The following is a 21835-nucleotide window of genomic DNA, read 5'->3' on the forward strand; positions in this document are numbered from 1 at the left end:
AAGTTTGGTGGTAACTGGTAAGTGTCAACATTAACGAGTCAATACATAACTTTTACAGTCTTACTCTCAATATCTTAAACTATGTATTACTTCACTATTTAAAAAATATTATGTATACATTGTAATCCAACATTTTCTTTTAATATATTAGTGAAAAAATCAAGTCAAAGTAAGGATATGAAAATTGAAAAGTGCAAAAACTCAATCATACCAACCAAAAAACGGAGGGATTAATACTCGAAACATTTTTTTTCTTTTTTATATCGGCTCTCATTGGTTAGGAATCCTGACTTCGTCCCTGAAAAGGAACTATAATCTCTTTAATGTTTTGATAATCAAACAATAATATCCCACTAACAATATTGCTCAACATTACTCTTATAGCTCATTCGTGCAAATAAAAATATCCCTCAAACAAATGCGTACTTGTAGTCTGGAGTATAATATATACAACCAGATTATAAACTGATTTCACATAAGATAGTGTTTAGTAACTTACTTTTGCATAGTGAAGCCAATGACAAGTAGAAATTACAAAAGATTGAGAGGAGCAGAATCTGCAGACGAACTCTGTCCATGAGTAGTAGTCCAAGTATAACCAGTTCTTGAATTATCTGACATTTCGCTGGTAATATAACTCGAATCATCAAATGCCCAGTCTGCCAAATACGTTGGCTTTGATGGAAATGTTCCCACTTCAACATCCCCGGAAAGCATAGCCAACACACGAGACATTGTTGGACGTTGTATTGGTGATGTTTGAGTGCACATAAATGCTATTGCAACTAGCCTTTTCACCTCTTTCTCATCAAACTCTTTCAATTTCTTATCTACTAGCTCCACAACTTGATTGTTCTCATACATATTCCATGCCTACATTAGCACAGTAGATATAAGATTTTAGTTTGAAGATAAGAGTTGCACAGACAGTTTATGCCAGTAATGGCTAAAAAGGGTAAAAGATACTCCCTTCAGTTCCTAAATAAGTGTCTCATTTGGTGAAAAACAAGGGTATTAAGAAATGTGTGTAAGAAAAACAATTGTGCGTGTTTTTTATGGGGAAAGAGGGAAAAGTAGATGATTGTTTATTGATAAAGTAGAAATAAAAGTGGATGTGGGGATGAAAAAGTGAAAAAAGTGTACGGGAAAAGAAAAAAAACATGATTTATCGAAAAGTGGAAAAAGTGTATGTACAAAAACAGAAATAGGACACTTAAATAGGAATGCTCGATTAGTACACAAAACACTTATTTAGGAACGGAGGGATTAATAGAATCATACCCAATCAAGAAGATACATCTTATCCGTCCCCAAGGTTGAGTCACAATTGGATCTTCCACTAACAATTTCTAGGGCAAACACATCCACCTTCTCTGTAAGATGGCCACGCATGGCATACTCTGGTGCGAGGTATCCACTAAAACATAAAAACAATAATATATGATTCAGTAAGGGGGAAAACAAGTGCAAAGAACAAAAAGAACTAAAATCAATGAATATAAATATAGTATGGAAGAAATCACAAGGTGGTAGCCTATGCAGATCTGAATTCTTACATTGTCCCAGCAACACCAGTGCTCATGTGAGTCTTTTTTTCATCATATAATTTGGCAAGACCAAAATCTGAAATTTTAGAATTAAGATCAGAATCGAGTAGAATGTTACTAGATTTAACATCTCTATGCACAATTCGAAGGCGTGATTCTTGATGAAGATAAGTCAAGCCTCTTGCCACGCCCAGACATACATCAAACCGCTTAGACCAGTTGAGTTCCAGTTTACTGTCTCCTGTTATAAGAATAAGAGTTGAATATTTATAATTAAATTAAACAAAGGTTTTCTATGACAATCTTCATGTTTTGCACAAAAAGAAGGAAATATAGGATCATACCGAACAAGACTTTATCGAGACTCTTGTTCTCCAAGTACTCGTAAACAAGCAAACGCTTTTCCCCATCAATGCAACATCCATATAACTTTACAAGATTTCGATGTTGTACTGCTGATATAGTAGCTATCTCTGTTATAAATTGATTTTTCCCTTGTTTAGATGCTACAGACAATTGTTTAACTGCTACAACTCTGTTATCATGCAAAGTTCCCTGCATTTGTAGACATATAACACATGAAAATTAATTGAGAAAATAGGAAAAATGGGAGGTGTTTTTCAAGCATAACATTAATGATTGAACAATTTCCTTCATATACCACTTTAGCTTAACTTGAAGATGTCTATTTGTTCTACTAAGTCTTCTCTGTATACTAGTCTTTAAGATCTCCACAACACATGGAAGGCATAGTTGTGTCCTCTTCTAATTTCTGTACATTTCACTAATGATTGTCGATCATAAACTTATCTGAACAATTATATTTCTACCAAAGTCATGCAAAACACTTATATAGTTATATTTCTCAAAGGACAACAAAACATTGCATTCAATGATCGACATAGTTATTCTAGTAGACATGACATAACCAGTAAATATCCAAGCTAGGATCGATGATGAAGAAATTAAATAACATGTAAAATCATAGAAAATTGGCAAACATTGAGCACAAATAAATGCTCCTTATAATCATATGGCACATTAAATTACCTTATGGACGGTTCCAAATCCTCCTTCACCAAGCTTGTTTGAAGGGTCAAAATCTCCAGTAGCTGACCTCAATTCAGCATAACTGAAAGTGTATGGTTTGGCATCAATGCCTAAAAGCTCTGGAAAACCAAAGACATCAAGAATAGATCAATAGCCAGTAAGTTTTCGAGCTCGACAATCACTACAAAGAGTAGTATGCTTGAAGATTGTTGATGCAAATCAAATAAGATTAGACAAGGGATGGTACACATTTTGACTCTTAAACTTGAAATATATATGAAAACATATTACTCCAGATAAAATTCCGTTGCTTCTTTTATGATGAAATGTGTTAGTAACTGGAAGAGATATCTCATTTGTATAAATTTCATGTTCTATTAGGCATACCATCTTCTGCTGAACGCGATCTCTTTCTTCTTTGAATAAACCAACATGCACCCAAGGAAAGAAGGAAAATGACCCCAACAGGAACAACAATTCCAACAATTACAGCAGTGTTACGAGCATTTGTTGTTGAGCTTGAGAACCTTGGTTGAAACACTGAGTAACAAGTAGCCGGTTACTAAATAAACAAAACTATGACCTAATAATAAAAGTACTGTATTAGTATTGAGCATTAGATTACATGGAGTAACACTGAGAGCTGAAATTGAAGGCCCGTATGTTCCCTGGTTAGGTATGCAGCATGTCCCTTTTCCAGCCCAGAAAAGATGTATTTCAAGGTAGTTTTCTGTCACGGTAGTAGTATAATTTCTTTGAACAGGACTAAATGATCGGCCTCCTGCCTCCCTACGTATATCGAAATTTCTTTCCACTCGGTTTCCCTTGTAAAATATAACATTGAAGTTTTTATAAAATAAGATATAAGTACAAACAATAAGCACATTTTTGTATGTGATCAATCTACAAACAATAAGCGAAGTTTTGATTGCATTCTTTGATATTAGTTGTAAACACTAAAACTACCTTGAAATTTGAGACTTGAAATTAGTTCACCATTATGAATTCTTGAAGGTATGTAAGAAATCAGGAGCCATGTAAATACTTACTCCCACCGTTTCTTTTTGTTCTTTAAGTTTTCCTTTCTGGGTGTCTCAAAATGTTCTTTACATTACCTTTTATATTATCACATAAATGCTTTAATATTCTATCAAAATTTGTGTCAAATGATTCTTTTAGCCAATTAAATTCATTGGGGCATTTAATCTCTCACACTTTTCTATTGGGATATTAAATTTTTCTCATTTTCCCAATATCAAAATTTTGATAAGAGTGAAAACATTATAAATAAATGTAATTTTTCTTGTTTAAATAAAATAAATAGAGGAATCTCAATTCACATTAATTTAATCGTTAATAAACGTGTAAAAGGCGAAACGTAAAGAAAAAAAGAAACGGAGGGAGCACAAATTAATGATAATATTTTGATTTAAGATGATATTATTGTTACATTTAAAAAAGTTATCGAGCACAACGAAATGATTTTTTTTTAATAGTACAAGATCTAACAGTACCTGGATAAAAATATCAAATACGCGTCTTCCAAGACTTCTCCAAGTTCTACCATCTTCAAATTGTAACTCTGCAAATCGCAGGAGCACACTGTAATTACCATTTTCAAGCCCCAACGAACCCATGATATCTTACAGATCCGGCTGACAGCCTTGCTGTTTGGAATAGTTCAGAGTCCAGAGCAATAAACTGGCGTGGAGAGTTAACTGTATAAGACGCATTGTTATTTGAAGTGAACAATATAATCCGACATTACTGACAGCCCAGTTATCATTGCTAGTGACAAAATAAGTGGCTGGACCAAGGGACTCATTATCACTTTCATATACGATTTGATTGGATGCTCTAATCTGTTGACCACCGCTATTGACTGCAAAGCTAGAATCTGCACAACAGATCATTAGAATGGATACATACAAATATAAATGTGATAGTATTTGCATATTCACAACGTTATTTTTCTCCAAATAAGTGTTTTGTCCATGCTTTATGGAAAGGGAGGTTCAGGTTCTGTTAAACCAATCACATCAGGGTGTGTATCAATTGAATACAAGTAGAATAATGTCTGTTAAAGTCTAGCAAACCTGAATACGTTACATAGACTTTAATCCATAGGTACAGTTCATATATAATGGAGGGCTCCCACTAAAACAACGGATAAATCAAAGAGGAGCTAGAATAATAAAGTACTTACAACGTCCTAAACCACTGTTGCAAGGAAATCCATTCTGCAAACAGTTCAACCCGGTCGGCAGAGATCTGCAACAAAAATGCTCAGATCAAATACTAAGTGTAAAAAGCTGAGCAAGCTGCCAATCAGACGGAAGTAGTTTATGTCATATAGTATCTTTTTTGTTTGTACTTATATCTTGCATTTGGTGCGAGCAGAGGAATTAAGTTGATGTTTGTCTAGATTATTAACACACTTGTCCACATGAGTACACATGCGAAATAGTGCTGACAAGTTAGCATAAATGGGAAAAGTTACATGAATATGTTACTAACCAATTACCATCATAGGTCAAAGACCTAATTTGACTGCAAGGATGCAACAAATTAAAGCCTTTTTTAGATAACAAAATATTTCACATAATCACATGTTATTAGAGCAACAAGGACTGCTTCAGCTCAAACCTATTCCCAATTGTATAATATTCACAATTAGGTCTGGGAGGGATTAAGAATTAAACACGCTTCGGCTATTGAAAGGATTACAAATAATTAACCCCCAAACGAGGCCTTCAACCTCTAATTTTAACTTTTGGTTGAATTGATTCTCAGGCACTTCCTTTTCAATAAGCTGGATCGAGGGAGAAATGTGGTTTCTGCTACCACTCTAATAAAATAAAGGTAGTCCATTGAAGTTCAGTGTATTTTACATCTCAGTTAGGCATGATATGTGATTCATTCGAAAGAGCTTCATCAACAATCAAATATTCATATAGAACATGTAGTATTGGTTAAAGGAATGGGTCATAACCTGCTGTTTGAGCTTGTTACAGAGAAATTATTCGCCACAAAATTTCTGCATTCACAGGGAATTATGATAAGTAAATAGGTAATATATTGGAAAAATTAAGCTGATTATGAAACATATATTGAACAAGTAATGACTTCAAGTTTGACATTGGTGATACTGTGATAGTAATTAATAGGGGAAACTTTAACAAAGACTACAACTATATAAATAAAACATACAGTTGTAGATTTGGTTGGCTGGTCCATGAAGGGAAGCTCCCAGATAAATTGTTGTAGGATACATCTCTGCATTCAAGCAAGTCAAAATATGTTCCGATTACAAAAAATTCGACATAGTAACAGAACTCTAAGATGATCACAAAACAACTATTGAAGAACCAGAGAAATGGAAAAAAAATAGAAATCTATTAGTACTACGGAAGTTTGTACTTTGATTTTCACATGTAACTACAAAGTTATGTTTAAGAAAGTGAACATAGATCAAGAATGTTTTAGAAAGACATAGGTGTTGTTTGTATTGTGCAAATCGATCCTCTGTAAGTCTGTACGAAGATATATTTTCTAGTAAACTGTCTTCCTATATCAACTTCGTGGAAAGTGACTGAAACATATTTAGGCATCTCGACGGGAGGATCTATATGCGCATCACCATCATTAACAACATTAGTTTAGGTCCATTTTTTGCTAATGTAAAAATTTCATAGTCAACAACATTTTTGCTAAATCACCGAAGCTGGGATTATTTTTTTTCAACTTTCCCAGACAATATAAAACTAAGTCTTGTTCTGTAGTTCTATACAGAAAGCCTAAAAGGATTTTGTGGGTAAGATGATGCCTATTCATTGGATATCTATTGTCTGGGAAAGGCTTGAAGTTCCAAACACAGGTTTGTCTCTTGGTTGGCAATGACAGGAACACTCATGATTAGGGTTAGACTGCATAGGTTTGGACTTACCAAGGACAAAAATTGTGCTATCTGTGATTGTCAGATTGAAACTCATCAACACTTGTTCTTTTACTGCTTTTATAGTAAGAGAGATAAACTCAAGCTTCTTATTTAGCTAGTGTGCCGAACTGGATCTTTAACAGAAGCATGGCTAGCAAGTTCAGAAAAGGACTTTTCTCTGCTGTTGTGTTAGCAATTGTCTATAATATTTGGTTAGTAAGGGAACAATTCTCATAGGAATCAAAAAGTAATGTGTTATAGAAAAAGTTAAAAATTAGGTGTTAGGAAGAGTTACTAAATGCGACTGGTTTTTTAGCTTGAATGCTAGTTACTCCGTAGAAGGTAAAAGCAAGTTGCCGCCTTTAATTAGTTTACTGAATGGGGGCTTGTTTGCAAGGTCTCTAAAGTTATACATGGTTGAGTTATTTTGCAATATATCTTACTTGCGCACCAAAAAAAAATTATTCAGTTATGGTTGTACAACTTACATATTGGCTAGAGATGAACTTTTCTGAGCAGGCAGAGGACCAGTAAGCCTATTATTTCCCAGAAACCTAAGAACAAAGAAAAAACACTCAGTAAGTTCCTCAGTTACATTTGCCTTTTGCAGAGATAACATAAGAAACTACAACCTGAAAACATGCATATTTTACAGTACTCACAAGTGCGAAAGAGAGCCGAGATTGAAGACCGAGCCTGGAATTTGTCCTGTTATATTGTTGAAGCTTAGGTCCCTGCCACCAGTTTCACTTTCATAGTTAAAATGAAATGGAATAGAAAAATATTGAAGGAAAATAGACAAGAAAACAAGAAAAACGAATGTGCGATTGTCCGTGTGGAAAGTTTGACTTTCCTACTGATTTCATCGCTTAAATGAATGAAAGGCCTTTAAAAATTACTTGGTCGTTTCTAATTGTAACAGATAGAAACTAGAAACAAAATTACATGCCATAGGCTACGCTAGCTACAGCTTCAATACTGTATATACTAAGTAAGCATACCCGTAAGTAAGAAAGAGACAAAGAAACAAAACTATTTTGAGTTCCTATGAACATATCCAATGAGAGTAACAGAGTTAAAAGGTTTGTGAGGTTCCAAATTCTCACATTTCAGTTTTGTCATTACAATATTATTTTTTGAACCCTCTAAAACTTGTCTCTCTATAGGCTACATTGGCAGGTGATAATGTTTATCCCAGGGTTTCTTGAAAGTTAGTAAATCTCAACTTAGGAGCTTCATAAATCATAAAGATCTTCTTTAGTTTTATTTATAATTCAAACTCTCCTTGCATAACATGTCAATGATACATAGATTTCATCAACCAAAATTTTCTACACAACCAAAACACTTTCCACTGCACAGTGCACACCCCGGCCCTATATAAAAACGAATGCCTTTGCCTTGCTCTTTCTTCTCATCCTATCATATCTCAAGAGGTAATGAAATTATTTTAGTAAAATTTGTGTCACAATTCCCGTGCCAAGGGCTTCTTTACAGCCTAAAACCCAATTGTGCTATTCCTTAAGTGCCTGTAAGCAAGTAAACTACCTTCTCTTGCTTTATTTTGCAAGTCACTTCATTCTCCAGTCTGGATTTCTTTTCCTTCTAGAAGACCTTTTTTCATTGCTTTTCAAAAGTTTGATACCCCATTAAGTCATTAACACAGTTCATAAAAGAAATCTAGTTCATTAAGACAACAGATCGAAGTGATCCAACATCATCTCATTTGAGATACAGACATATATTTTATATAGCGAGGGATCAACACAGATATAAGCAAACAACTTACAACAGAACCAAACTTTGTAGTTCTCCTAAGCTACGGGGTAAGGAATCTGTGATGTCGTTATTCTTCAGACTTCTGTAAGGAATCACATTATTCACGAGTCAAAAAGAAGAAAAAGAGCAGTAGTAAATGAAAGCACAGAAAAGCTAATTCGTAAGCTAGAATCATGTGACCGTACAAGATGGTTAGAGACGTAAGTCTAGTTACAAATTCGAGGGAAGAACTTCTATTTAATAAGCCACTTATCCTCCTGCGAGTCATAAAGAACGAAAAAGGTTAATTGCGTAAATGTATTCTTAAGAAAGCAGATGCACCTTTCAATTGTATTCAAGCGTTACAAACACAAATACAGAGTGCAGCGTGTAGAGAGAGAAAGACAACGAAGGCAGAGCAAGCAAGCAACTTACAACTCCCCCAATGAGGTTAGATTAGAAAATGATGACGGTATTGGTCCAAGAAATGAGGTCCCTTCAAGCCTCCTACATGAAACAATTTATATGGGATTGCAAAGTCTAGAGTATTAAAACCAAGCAAATTATAGTAACTTTTGACTTTTCAGTACTATTTACATGTATTGCTTTCCTTATGCTACAACGGAATTGACAAATAACAGAAAGAAAAACGGTGAAATGAATTGGATTTTTCTAAATGGTTTTCTTACAGTGTTCGAAGCTGACTCCAATTCCCTATGAATTCGGGTATCACACCCGTAAGTTCGGTATCTGATGCGTGCCTGGATGATCAAAGAGTTACCACTCAGTAAAATGATAAAACAGGGAACTTAATTAAAAAATTGTAACCATTTCAACTAGAAACCTTTAATGATTTTTTGAATTCTTTTTTTATATTGGAAATAAGTTCATGGGGAGATTTTTCGTGAACTCTTACACAGTGTGTAGGTTTTGCAAATCAGCAAATGTTGAAGGGATTGCACCACTGACTCCAGAACTGTCAATGTACCTGTAAAGGAAAGCAAGCCATAAGCCACATGCATAACTCCCTTTTAAGTTTTAAGGAACAAACATAATATAAACCTTCATTGGTTCCAGTCACACTTGCAAAAGCTACTCCCTCCGTAATTTTTTAAGAGTTACAAACTTACAATAACCACTTGCAGCCGTATATTTTATTAGGAGTTACAAGTCCATTTTTGGTAACTTTTACAACCACTCCCCAATAGCTTTATGGAGTATTTCCTATTTTCTTATGCGCCCACTAAAATCATAAACAATTCCATTTTTTTGTAACTTTTGCTCTCCACTTGTTTTTTTTTTCAATTTCGTTATTGTTAACTACCCCACTTACTTCATTATTATATAACATTCAACTATGTTTTCTCAATACTTGTGCCGGTCAACTTGGAACCCCTAAAAAAATACAAAGGGAGTACATGTAATTGCTCATAGCAAAACAAGGCCGAACACCTATTCTAATTATCATAATTTTTCTAGTACTGAAAAAAAAAAAATCCATGCAATGTAGGCGCCCTATTGTTTATGCAAGTTGCTTCGACTCTAATAGTTACTATTTTCTAGATAATACCGAGTAAACGTATGTACTAACAAGTAACAACTGATAGCATATTTTTTATAAAAAGGATTGTAGAATGGCTACCAGTGTGCTACAGTAATATTTCACAAAGGCAAAGGCAAAGGCATCTATATCTTTGTTGCATTTTCACTTTAGACTGTACTCTCTAAGAGAGTACCAGTACCAGGGCCTCAAATTTGAAATCATATTTTGGGATATTGTAATTTGTAAAGGTTAGTACATGTTCAAACTCTACAACGTGGTATCATTTATCTGGTCAATGTCCTTTTTTAGTTCCTAAAAGGTGACGAATCACTCACCCCTTTCACTCATATGCTCAACTTTGACATAGGTGACATGTCATAGAGTACTCAGAGATGGTACCCTCTCATAGTCTCAACTTTGACATCATATTTTGGGATATTATAAAATTTATTACATGTTCAAACGCTATAAAGTGGTGCCATTTTCAGATCAATATCCATCTTTTGTCTCTAGAAGAAAAATAACAACTTTAGATGCTAAACTTAATTTTTGTAAGTTTGAAACCAATCTATAGATGAATTTATTTTTCCCAGAATAATTATCAAACTCGAACGCCACATCGTAAGTACCTCTGGCCTCTCCATAACCCCTCCATTAAATATCACTAGTTCTGGGGGAGAAAATATTGACACCAGTAATTGCACCTTGGAAAAATGCCTCGAAATATAGAGTCAAAACCAAGGGTACTTCAATGGAAGTACTCCAATCCTTTGTGTAACATTTATAACGAAAACACTGTATCATTACCCCCAGTACCTCTAATGGGGCTCCCTCTTACCTACGCTTTGAATAAAAGTAACTACTAGTGAAAGGGAAACCCCCGGGGGAAGGACAAAGGAAAAGGTGATTCCTACAATTCACAAGTTGATTTGTAAATACTTCGTATATAGAGTAAAAAATGTCAAAGGGACTGTATTTCAACTTCTGAACTGTCAAGGTCCTAAAAGCAATAAATTTGCATACATGTTTCGATAAGAACATCAAGAAATATTATTTTAGCTGCCTAATTAAAGTTTGCGATAAGGAGAGAGAGGATCCTTTCTTGTTTCGTTGGCTCTTCTGGTGAAACAAGTCAACAACTGAAACGGTTTAGAATTACTTTGACATTAAGTTAACAGACCATCTAAAGTTTTGGAAATTTAAGATTATTATTCAATAAACAAGAAAGGTAATGCCAGAGAATTTTCGGCAACTAAGAGTCCCGTCCATGCATTAGGTTGTAGAAAAAAGTGTAATCACTTACAATTGCTCCAAATTTCTTAGGTTTCCAATCTCTGATGGTAAGGGGCCGGAGAAGTTGTTTGGACCAAGACTCCTGCACATGTAGCAAACCATATAAAAGTATCAAATAACATCCTATTAACATTGCAAAGAAAGTGTTCTGAATATGACTAAAGATGTAACAAACATCAGAAACTTGGCAGATGCAGAAAACTCACAGGGATAGCAGATCAGTAAGTTGACCCAATTCTCTTGGAAGTTGCCCGGTTAATGCATTAGTACCAAAATCCCTTGAATAAATCCAAAATGTTTGTTAGGAAAGATGTCGGGGGAAGGGGGATCAAAATCACAAGATTATATATTGGGTTCGTACAAGTATTGCAAGCGAGTTAGGTTTCCGATCCCTGAAGAAAGAGGGCCTGTCAAATAATTTTGTCCCAGTCTCCTGCACATAAGCACATTAAAGACATTACATATTAGATAGCAGTACATTCTACTGATCATGAAGTGATTGTTCTTCCTTGTTGTCTAATTATTCAAACAAAGAGTCTGTGCGTAAAGATTATAACAACGAAAGTGAGGACATGGCAAAACTATAGATAAACGTACAAATTAGTGAGGTAAACCAAGTTCCAGAGCTCATCTGGTAGCACGCCCACAGCATCAATTGCATACACCTTCCTGTAAAAATTTGAGTCATACATTTCAATTTCTCATTTGTTAGTAGGTTGTTATTGTTCCTAGCACAATCAACAAAAAGTGATGCACATAGTTTGTTCGTGATGATTAGACACGTGATCTTATAAATGAAGATATAGAAAAAAATAACTTTTGGATTGTCAACCAGACTTCTCACACTTGCACCTTAGAGAGTCAAAAGTACACATAACTCACTGAGGCCCTAGAAAATCAGATTTTCCTCTCAAGTTCTAATTCAATTTTTAATCAGCTGAGTAAATGCAAATCAGAATAATAATATCATGGTACTTGTCCAACCAGTAGAATGATGTTACTTCACCCCTAGAAAAAATGTCATTAGACAATAGACGGTATATGGTATGCCATAATACGAAAATTAGGTAGGGTTTTAATATAGATGCAAGACAAGTACACCTTAATTGGTATACCAAGGTAATTGGAAAACGGAAAGGACAGAAGGGAAGAGAAGAAAAACTAAGGAAAGGAATAGAGTACCAAAGCTATTACTCCGTATATGGTTTGGTAAGTAAGAATTGATAAGATTTCTTCATTAACTTAAAAAACTTAGAAAGGAGACTCGTGTTGTCAGTATTCCATCCAACCAAATTCTACCAATTTATGGAGCCAAAAAAGGACTTTCATGAAGTATACTACTAACTTCTAAGCCCCATGTTGTACATACAAACGTGAGGCGTCCTCTCATTACATTGGTTTTGTGATCGAATTTCACTCCAGCTTATACTTGATAAATAGTCAATACGCTAGTCTCAAACTCAGAAAAATATTTACAATCACAAAATTATTACAGTATAGTTTTTAGTAATAAAAATTCATTTCCCAAATGAGGTGGTTGTTTGGTCGACAACAACAAGTGAACATGAAGGAAGTGGAAATTCATGTGAATTTCACTTCCCGTGAAATATTCGCTTAGGAAGTCACTTCCCGTGTAAACCAAGCAACCACTAATTTAATCTGATGGATGCATAAGATTATAGGTGATAACATTTTGTTAGGTTATCAATTGTATTTTATTGGAAAACAAGATGTAACAGGAGATAGTAGAGTTTTATTTTACTAAAATGTAGGTAGGGTATTTTGATATTGAATGTAAGAGAGTATGAGACCTTAAGTCCCTAACTTGCTTTTAGTGAGAGTATACTCCATAAGAAAATCTTTTTTTTTTATGTTATCAAAGAATAAAGTGTTTATAAAAGGTCTTGTTTGACAATTATTTATTAGGTATTAGCAAGTTGTATTAGCTGGTTGTGCAAAAGTGTTTGGGAGATAGTTAATAACTTCTTTATAGTGTAAAATGACCAATAAGGATATTGAAATGTTGTTGGGGATGATTTTAGAATCCTAGGTTAAGGCTATGTTTGTTTTGACGGATAACATTTTTTAGGAAAATGTTTTTCCCACTTTCCTTTGTTTTTTGTATTTTTTTTTTTTTGTATGTCACTAAGGTTTTTCCTGGTTTTTTTGCTGCATTAATTTTGGTTCTTAGGCTTGTTAGCCTAGCGGGTTTTTTGTTCTCTGGCTGTTTCCATGGTCCATCTTAGATGGTTTATGGCACCAGTTAACTCTTGGTTGTAAATTGGTGTTTGGCTTGCAATAAAATTCTTACTTGCTTACCCAAAAAAAATATTCCAAAAGGTAGCAAATAACTCTCCCAGGATGGATAACGTTTTCTTTATGTAAACAGTTACGTTTTCCTCGCTTCTTGCTTACATCTCTTTTTCTCTACTCCCTCCATCCTCTCCTTTCCACTTCTATTTTCGTTTTCTCTATACCTTTTCTCGTAAGGAAACAAACATAAGAAAACTATTTTACAATTGTGTTTTTCCTTAGAATTACTCCCTCCGTTACGAAATAATGTGGACAGTTTACCTTTTCACGCTTACCAATGTAAATGTTTAGACATTAATATCTCTAATTTTGTATTCGTAGAAATTATAAAAAATATTCCGAAAGTACATATCGAGACGAATCAAACAAGAGCCCACACAACTATATTTTTCCTTACCCATAAATCACAAATGATAGTCAAATTGAATTTTGTAAATAGTGTAAAAAATCAAGGTGTCCCTATTATTTCGAAAAGGAGTGAGTATTTTCTACTGAATATGCTTTCAGTTTAAACAAAGGGAGCCTATGAATACAGAATTGAACAACTATAGGACAAAATAGTCATCTAACTACATATTCGCAAAACTCTCCTAAGCCCAAAATAACAAACTGGGAATGGTAATCAAGCTAAAAATTGGACCATCCTACATTCCAAAATCGAAAGTGGAAAAACTTTAAGTTCAATTTTGATCATTTTCCTTCAATTTGAAATTAATCTCTCCCAACCTAGAAAAGCATTAAAACTGTTCCGGTGTTGTAAATATGGAAACAATGGGCTTCGAATGAAGGCCCTTTCGTATGTGTTGAAGATCTTGCTTGTTTGAATGAGTAGAGTCCGAATTCACCTGCACAAGAGCAAAGTCACTAGCCTCGGGGGTGTTTCCGAGAAAAGCCACTCCGATGCCTAAGTAAGAACGATGCTCGGATTCTAGAGAGAAGTTCTCTAGAAGAGTAGTCTTAAGGCGATAAATTGGACGTACCTTGAGGTGTGAGCCTTGGCGGCCTATTTATAGTGTTTGCATAATAAATGCCCATAGGTCATTTATTGCTTTTGGGCCTTGGGCCTTGATGGATGGCTGGCTAGCCATTGGTAGGTTTGATGCAGTTTGTTTAGAGCCATTGGGCTTTGGACTTAGTGGCCCAATTGAGAATCAATTGGGAGCCCAAACAACATGCCCCCCAGACCCGGTCCATTTAGAATTAAATGGGTGGGTTTCCAGCTGTCAGAAGTCCGAAAGTTCCCTCTCTTTTTTGAAAAGGGATGATTTGCATTGATGACAAGTGTTGGGAGTTGTATTGTGTCGTGGAGATCATGGGTTGAGGAAGTTGATGCGCCTCCCTTTCTTTTCTATAAATACTGGGTGCTTTGCTCCTTTCGAATTTTTTACTCCTTCTTTCAAACTTATTCTCTCTCTAAATTCCGGCGATCGCAGTTTCCAAATTCCTTCAGATCTACGAATTTCGGCCAGCTTTAGACTTCGGGAACTTGGGTTATTCGTTTTATCGGCGAATTCCGCTTCGGAAAAAGGTAATTTGTTTCTGAATTTTCTTTTCCTCTTCGTTTTTCCTTATACCCCTCAATCTAAACCCTAGGCCGAGAATTCGCGACCACGGCAAAGAATAGGGGCAAAAGCAAGTTCGTCGTTGGGTCCTCTAGTGAGAGGGAGAACGTGCCTTCGGGCAGGTTACCGAAAACTTCGAGGGGTCGGCCTTCGGAGAGGCCGGCGGAGAGGCGTTCGACTGGTTGGGATGCTTCCAAAGATGATGTTGTTGGCGGGTCTAGCGTGTCTGAACGCGCAACTTCTGGTAAGAAAGCTGGTTCTTCGGGTGTGCGCCGTCCTTACCCTGAGTTTCCAGTTCATTGGACTGAAGCTGATCCGCAGGGCAAGTATGCCCCGATCCTGCATGAGACCACTAAGATCGATGGTCCTTTGGAAAAATCGGTCAGTGGTGACTGGTTGGTGGAGGCGAAGCTGGGGAACTACCATCGGAGGGCCGAAGAGTTATATGGAATCCAGCACGCCTTGGGGTACTGGTGCGAGCTTCCCGATCAGGAGCGTCCTCGGGTGACTCATCCGCCGAGGGGGTTCATCTCTGTGTATACTCATCACTTGGAGAACGGTCTCCGCTTTCCCTTGGATCCCTTCGTTTCCGAGCTTCTGGTGTCGTACAACATCAGCTTGGCCCAACTCACCCCCAAATCTATGAGGCACATCATCGGATTTAGATGGGTGTGCGATTTTATTAACTTTCCTTGTTCTGTTGCCGTGTTTCGGGATCTCCACGATCTGTCTTTCAATCACGCTTTCAAGGGGGATGGGTATGGTTGGTGGACCATCATCAACAAAAGGTCCCGAAGGAAGGGGGAGCCGAACTACATTACGGCCTACCCTTACCTCAGCTCTGACCATAATTGGAAGACGGAGTGGTTGTTCGTTCGTGTGCCGACAGATCCGAAGCATCCACATTTTTACCGCCCTCCGAAGTGGTTTGTGACTCCTGATCCTGATATGCGAAGCGTGGCTGCTCCGGATCGGAACCATCACCACTACGTGGATCTCCTCCAGTGGTTTTTGGCTCGGGAGGACAACTACAAACTGCCGTCCAACTGGCTCCCGAACCTCAACTATATCTTGCGGGAGGACATTCTTGCTGTTGCCGGTCTCAGCAGGATTTTTGACAGGGGTAGGTGTCTTTCGGCTGGGACCGTGCTTTAGTAAGTTTGTCCTCCTCCTTTTTGTCTCGTTTTATTGACTTTGTTTTGTGCTTTGTTTCTGCAGAGTACGGCTTTAGCTGCGTTGATCCTGTGGTTCTGGGCATTTCTCTGGATCTGAAGACCATTCACGACTCGGCTCCTGATTACAAGTTCGGGAAAGAGAATCCTCGTAATCCTCGCTTGAAGGATTACGTGCTGTCTCCTTCGGGTGTCGCTCGGATATCTGAAGTTCGAGCTGATCCGTGGGATTCTGCCTCTTCTCCCGAAGTTGTTCCAGTGAAGGTCGTGCTCCCTGATTTGAGGACAACCTCGGATCCGGTGAGTGTTTCTATATCTCGAAGTCTTTTGTTTGTCTTTCTTTCTGGTTGGCCGTCGGCTAACGTCTTGGTCCTGGACCATCTTTTTAGGGTCCTGGGACTGACGCTGTGCCGCGTGCCGTTCCTTCGGTTTCATCTCCGGCTCGGATAGATATCTCTTTATCTAGGAACCGGGTACTTCACGGTTTTTTCTTTATTCCTTCCTTTGTCTTCTTTTACATTTATTGACCCTTGGTCTCCTCTGTTTAGGATCAGCGCAAAAGGAAGGGTAGCACTCTTTTGAGGCCTTCCGCGCATCCGAAGAAAGCGAAGGCTTCTCAGTCCTCGGAGAAGGTATTTGTTCTGACTTGGAGCTTTTTGTAGTCCGTTCTCTCTTTTTCCGAAGCTGACCTTTGAGCGTTTGCCCTGTAGGAAGCGGTTTCGGAAGTCATGCCTCATCCCAAGAATCTCCTTCACTTCATGCCCTTGCCAGGGCAGAAGTTGAAGAGTGTGGTGGTTGCGGAACCGCCGCCCGTGGACCAACCGTTGGCTGAGGAAGATACCATCCCCTCTCCGCTGAAGCCGTCTGCTGCTTTAGGGATCGAGATCCAGGATATAACCAAGGTGATGGAGGCGATTGAAGCCGACCTTGTTCCTGGCTCGGATGTCCCTATTGTGGCCGAGCAGAAGGAGGAATCTGCTGACGTTTCTCTCGAAAGGGAGAAAAGTCCAGATAAGGAGATGGTGGATCTCGCCGAAGCTCACATAGAGGTTCCCGAAGCTGAGAAGGAGGTCCCTTCTACTGAGGAGGAGCAACCCGAACAGGGTCTGACGAGGAAGAGGCGCCACTCGACCTTGGGCTCTACTTCGACCTCGGCCCTGGATAGACTGATCCACGCTGACCCTTGCTCGGATGTTCCGCTGAAACGGATCCCCGAGGAGGTAAGGGAGGCGATGGCTCGCTATGCTAGAGCTCCGGTTTTGGGGGAGAACCCCATGGCTCACGTGGGATCTTTGGTGGGTCCCGAAGCTGCACGGGAGAATCTTCTTCGGGCCAACCCGCAGTGGAGGGTTCCTGGAGCTGAGGAGAGGAACCCAGCTATGATGGCCCAATATTATCTGAATGAGGTAAGTGTTGGAAATTCTCTGGGAGTTCCGTTTTTGGTTTGTTGTTTTCTTCCTTCCTCATCTTTTCTCATCTTTTCTTCTTTCCCAGGCTGTTTTCTGGTCCTCGTTCGCTTCCGAGTGTAGCTCGATTGAGGAGAGACAACTGAGGAGATATCAGGAGGCTTATGCTCGTGATATCCCTATCTTGGACCAGAAGGCTGGGCAGCTCTTCGCCGAGCTGGTGGAGGTCAAGCAACTGTACCTTTAGTACAGTCGTGAGGCTAGGGAGTCGGCTGAGCAGATCGGGGCCGAAGTTGGGAAGCTCACTTTCCAAGTCGAGGAGGATGCTGAAAAGATAGCTTCCTTCGACAAGGAGAGGAAAGAAATGGCCGCCAAGTTTGCGAGCGAACTTGAAGAAAAAGACAGTCTTCTCAAGGAGATGACGTCTAAATTTGAGGCGGCCATTAAGCAGAGCCAGGAAGCGGAGGCGAGGCTTCAGCAGTTTGTCAAGCATCGGGAGATTATTCAGAATCAAGCTGACAAGGTGCCCGTTCTCCAGCTGAAGATCCGAGAGAAGGATGAGGCCATTTGGAAGTTGGAGCAAGAGAGAGTTGACCTCTACACTGCTGATCAGTGTAGAGAGCAATACTGGAATGGCATCCTGGGTGCTCGGCGCATGTTTGCGAAGCACATGCCTCATTTCCCCTGGAATGAGAAGGTTCCGCTCTGGATGAGGGCCCAGGATCACTTGGTGGAGTGCCAGGCCGATCGAGACGAAGCTGAAGCTGAACGTCAAGCTGCTCTTGCAGAGGCTCGGGCCCAGAAGGCGTCTTCCGAAGGTGACACTACTGCTGGGGGTTCTTCGAAGGATGCTCCCCTAGGGGCTGCTCCTGAGACTCCCAAGAGTTAGGGATTCGGGCAGTCGTCTTCTTCAGAGTCGGTCGGTTCCAGTTGAGGACTTCCGAACATGTGCTTTCCTTTCCCCCTTTTGCCTCGGCGCTGCGTTGTACTCATTTCTTTTTGCTTTCTTAGTACTTCGGTAGGCCGGTATTGTCTGTTGATGGCTGCCGATTTTAACTGTTTCATTTTGTTTTCAATTTTTGAGGTTTTCAATGTATTTGTACTCTCCCCAAATATTGAATAAAAAATGAATGTTTGTTACTTGGCTGCTTCTTTTCAACTTGTACTTTCGCAATTTTAGGTCTTTAAATCCGTAGATTTCTCGAGCTCCTCTTTCTGTAGACTTGCTAAAAACCTTTTGATCTTGCGAGCTCTTTAAATCCGTAGATCTGTTAAGAGACTTTTTAACTTTGCGAGTTCTTCAAATCCGTAGATCTGCTAAGAGACTCTTTAATTTTGCGAGTTCTTCAAATCCGTAGATCTGCTAAGAGACTCTTTGATTTTGTGAGTTCTTCAAATCCGTAGATCTGCTAAGAGACTCTTTAGTTTTGCGAGTTCTTCAAATCCGTAGATCTGCTAAGAGACTCTTTAGTTTTGCGAGTTCTTCAAATCCGTAGATCTGCTAAGAGACTCTTTAGTTTTGCGAGTTCTTCAAATCCGTAGATTTGCTAAGAGACTCTTTAGTTTCCAGACTCTTCAAATCCGTCGATCTGCTCAGAGGTTTGGATTGTTCTTCCGATCTCTTGTGGTTCGGAAACCTGGGCAAGAGATCGCTAGTCTGCCTCTTAGTTATGCCTTCGGCGATCCGTGGATCTGAGCCGGAGTTTTATAACTTGATTCGAGCGACTGTTTGTTGCGAACAAATTTTATCAGGGTACCGCGAATCCGAGGATTCTGGACGATTCCCTGAAGTGTATGATTTGGTCATTTCTTGCATTTTATCAAGGAATGGGCAAAGTCAATCCTGTTTTTAGTCTCGGATTGATCAGATCCGAGGCTGCATGTATATATAAAGGGACAATAAATATAGAGATAAGTTTAATGAAACTCATGGTGCCAATGGCTTTCCTCTTCTCATTAAACAACTTACTTGGTTTACAGACAGAGATCATACAAAATATTTCTTGAGAACATCGGTATTCCAATGGTTCTTCAAAATTGTTCCATCTAACTGTTTCAGCATAAACGTGCCTGGCCTTTTTTCGGAATGGATGATGTATGGTCCTTCCCAAGTGGCTGAGAGTTTGCCATGGATCCGTCCTTTCTGAACCGAGGCGGCGTTTCTGAGTACTAGATCACCGACTTTTAGGGGTCTGGCGTTGACTCTTCGGTTGTAATGCTTGTTGACCCTCTGCAAATAGGCTGCGTCGAGTGTCCTTGCATCGTTCCGAGCTTCGTCCAGTAGATCGAGAGCTTCGGATAGAAGTTGGTTGTTGTTTTCTCCTTGGAGTCCATCATACCTGTTGTATGCCTGGATCCTCAGGCTTTCTGTTCCGATTTCCACAGGGATGACAGCTTCGGATCCATATACAAGGTGGAACGGTGTTTGCCCGGTAGCTTCTTTCTCGGTGGTCCGAAGTGACCATAACGTTCCGGGTAGCTCTTCTAACCATTTGTTTTTGTCATCCTTGACTCTTTTCTTGAGTGCATTGAGGATGAGTTTATTGGCAGCTTCGGCTTGCCCGTTGCTTTGTGGGTGGCAAACTGCCGAGTAGGCTAAGTGTATGCCGAACTGTTTGCACCATTTTTGCAACGGGGTGTTGTCAAACTGTTTCCCGTGGTTGAAGACCATTAGTCTTGGTATGCCGAACCTTGTGATGATGTTCTGCCATATGAACTTGCGGACCTGAGGTTCAGTGATGGAGGAGACAGCTTCAGCTTCGATCCATTTGCTAAAATAGTCTACTCCTACAATCAACCACTTCTTCTGGTTCGTAGCTGAGGGGAAGGGACCAATGATGTCTAACCCCCACTGTGCGAATGGTAAGGGGTACAGTGTTGATTGTAGGGTTTGAGCTGGTTGATGGATGGCTGGTGCGAACTTTTGGCATTTCTCGCATCTCCTTGCCATCTGCTTTGCCTCGGAGACCATAGTGGGCCACCAATATCCGGCCCGAAGGGCTTTATGTGCCAATGTCCTGCCTCCGATGTGGTTTCCGCATATCCCGAGGTGGATTTCTCTTAGGATGTAGTCAGCGTCTGTTGGACCCACACATTTTAGCAGCGGAGCGGAGAATGATTTTCTCATGAGCTCTCCTTCAGCGCTGATGATGAACCACTTGTTGAATCTTTTCAGTTTTCTCACCTGCAGCTTATCCTCGGGAAGTTCTCCCCTTTCTTTGTATGCAACTACTGCGTCCATCCAGCTGGGTTCGGTACGTAAGCTGCATACTGTGGTGGGTAGCAAGTCAATGCTTCTTTCTTGGTGAACTTCCACGTGGACCGACCTGTTTAGGTCGATGAGTGTTGAGCTTGCTAGTTTTGACAGTGCGTCTGCTTGCGTGTTTTGTCCTCGGGGGATGAGGATGACTTCAAAGGATCTTAACTTTGACGTTAAGGATTTAATTTTTGCTAAGTAAGCTGTCATGCTGGGCCATTTGGCCTCATACTCCCCTCGGATCTGGTTGGCTACAAGCTGGGAATCAGTTTTGAGGCAGACATGCTCGGCTTCCAGGGATAAGCAAAGCTCTATCCCTGCGATTGCGGCCTCATATTCGGCCTCGTTGTTAGTTGCTTTGAAGCCGAACTTCAATGCATACTCTATGCTTTTCCCCGTCGGGGGGATTAGTACAACTCCTGCTCCTGAGCCGTTTACTGTGGAAGATCCGTCAGTGAAGACCTCCCAAGTGCTTTTCGTATCATCCAGCATTTCCTGGTATGAGCACTCGGCCAAGAAGTCTGCCAACGCTTGTGCTTTGATTGCTGTCCTCGGCTGATATTTGATGCCGAACTCTGATAGTTCGAAGGCCCAGGCAGCCAATCTTCCTGACCTCTCTATTTTGTCGAGTACTTTCTCGAGCGGTTGGTCGGTTAGTACTGTGATTTGGTGGGAGTCGAAGTATGGCCTCAGTTTTCGCGCAGCTACTACTACTGCGTATGCGACTTTCTCAATGAGCGGGTACCGAGTTTCGGCCCCTGTGAGTGTTCGGCTGGTGAAGTAGATTGGCTGTTGCTTCTTTTCTTCTTCCCGAAGAAGCACTGCGCTGACGGTTCCAGGGCTAACTGCGACATATAGGTACAGGGTTTCCCCCTCCTTTGGTCTGGCCAGTGTCGGCAGTTGAGCTAGGTGGGCTCTGAGTTGCTGAAAAGCTTCTTTTTGCTCCTGTTCCCATATTAGTTCGGGATCCACTTTCCTCGGGACCCTCTTTTTCTTGA

General features: G+C 39.4%; 1 pseudogene; it reads right to left on the reverse strand.

Moving 5' to 3' along the window:
• Positions 1 to 3: 3 nt before the first annotated feature.
• The window catches only part of LOC110805723 (probable LRR receptor-like serine/threonine-protein kinase At1g56140), a 72320-nt pseudogene continuing 50488 nt past the window's right edge, over positions 4 to 21835 (reverse strand).

The sequence above is a fragment of the Spinacia oleracea genome, chromosome 1 (assembly GCF_020520425.1).
Source record: "Spinacia oleracea cultivar Varoflay chromosome 1, BTI_SOV_V1, whole genome shotgun sequence".
Classification (NCBI taxonomy): Eukaryota; Viridiplantae; Streptophyta; class Magnoliopsida; order Caryophyllales; family Amaranthaceae; genus Spinacia; species Spinacia oleracea.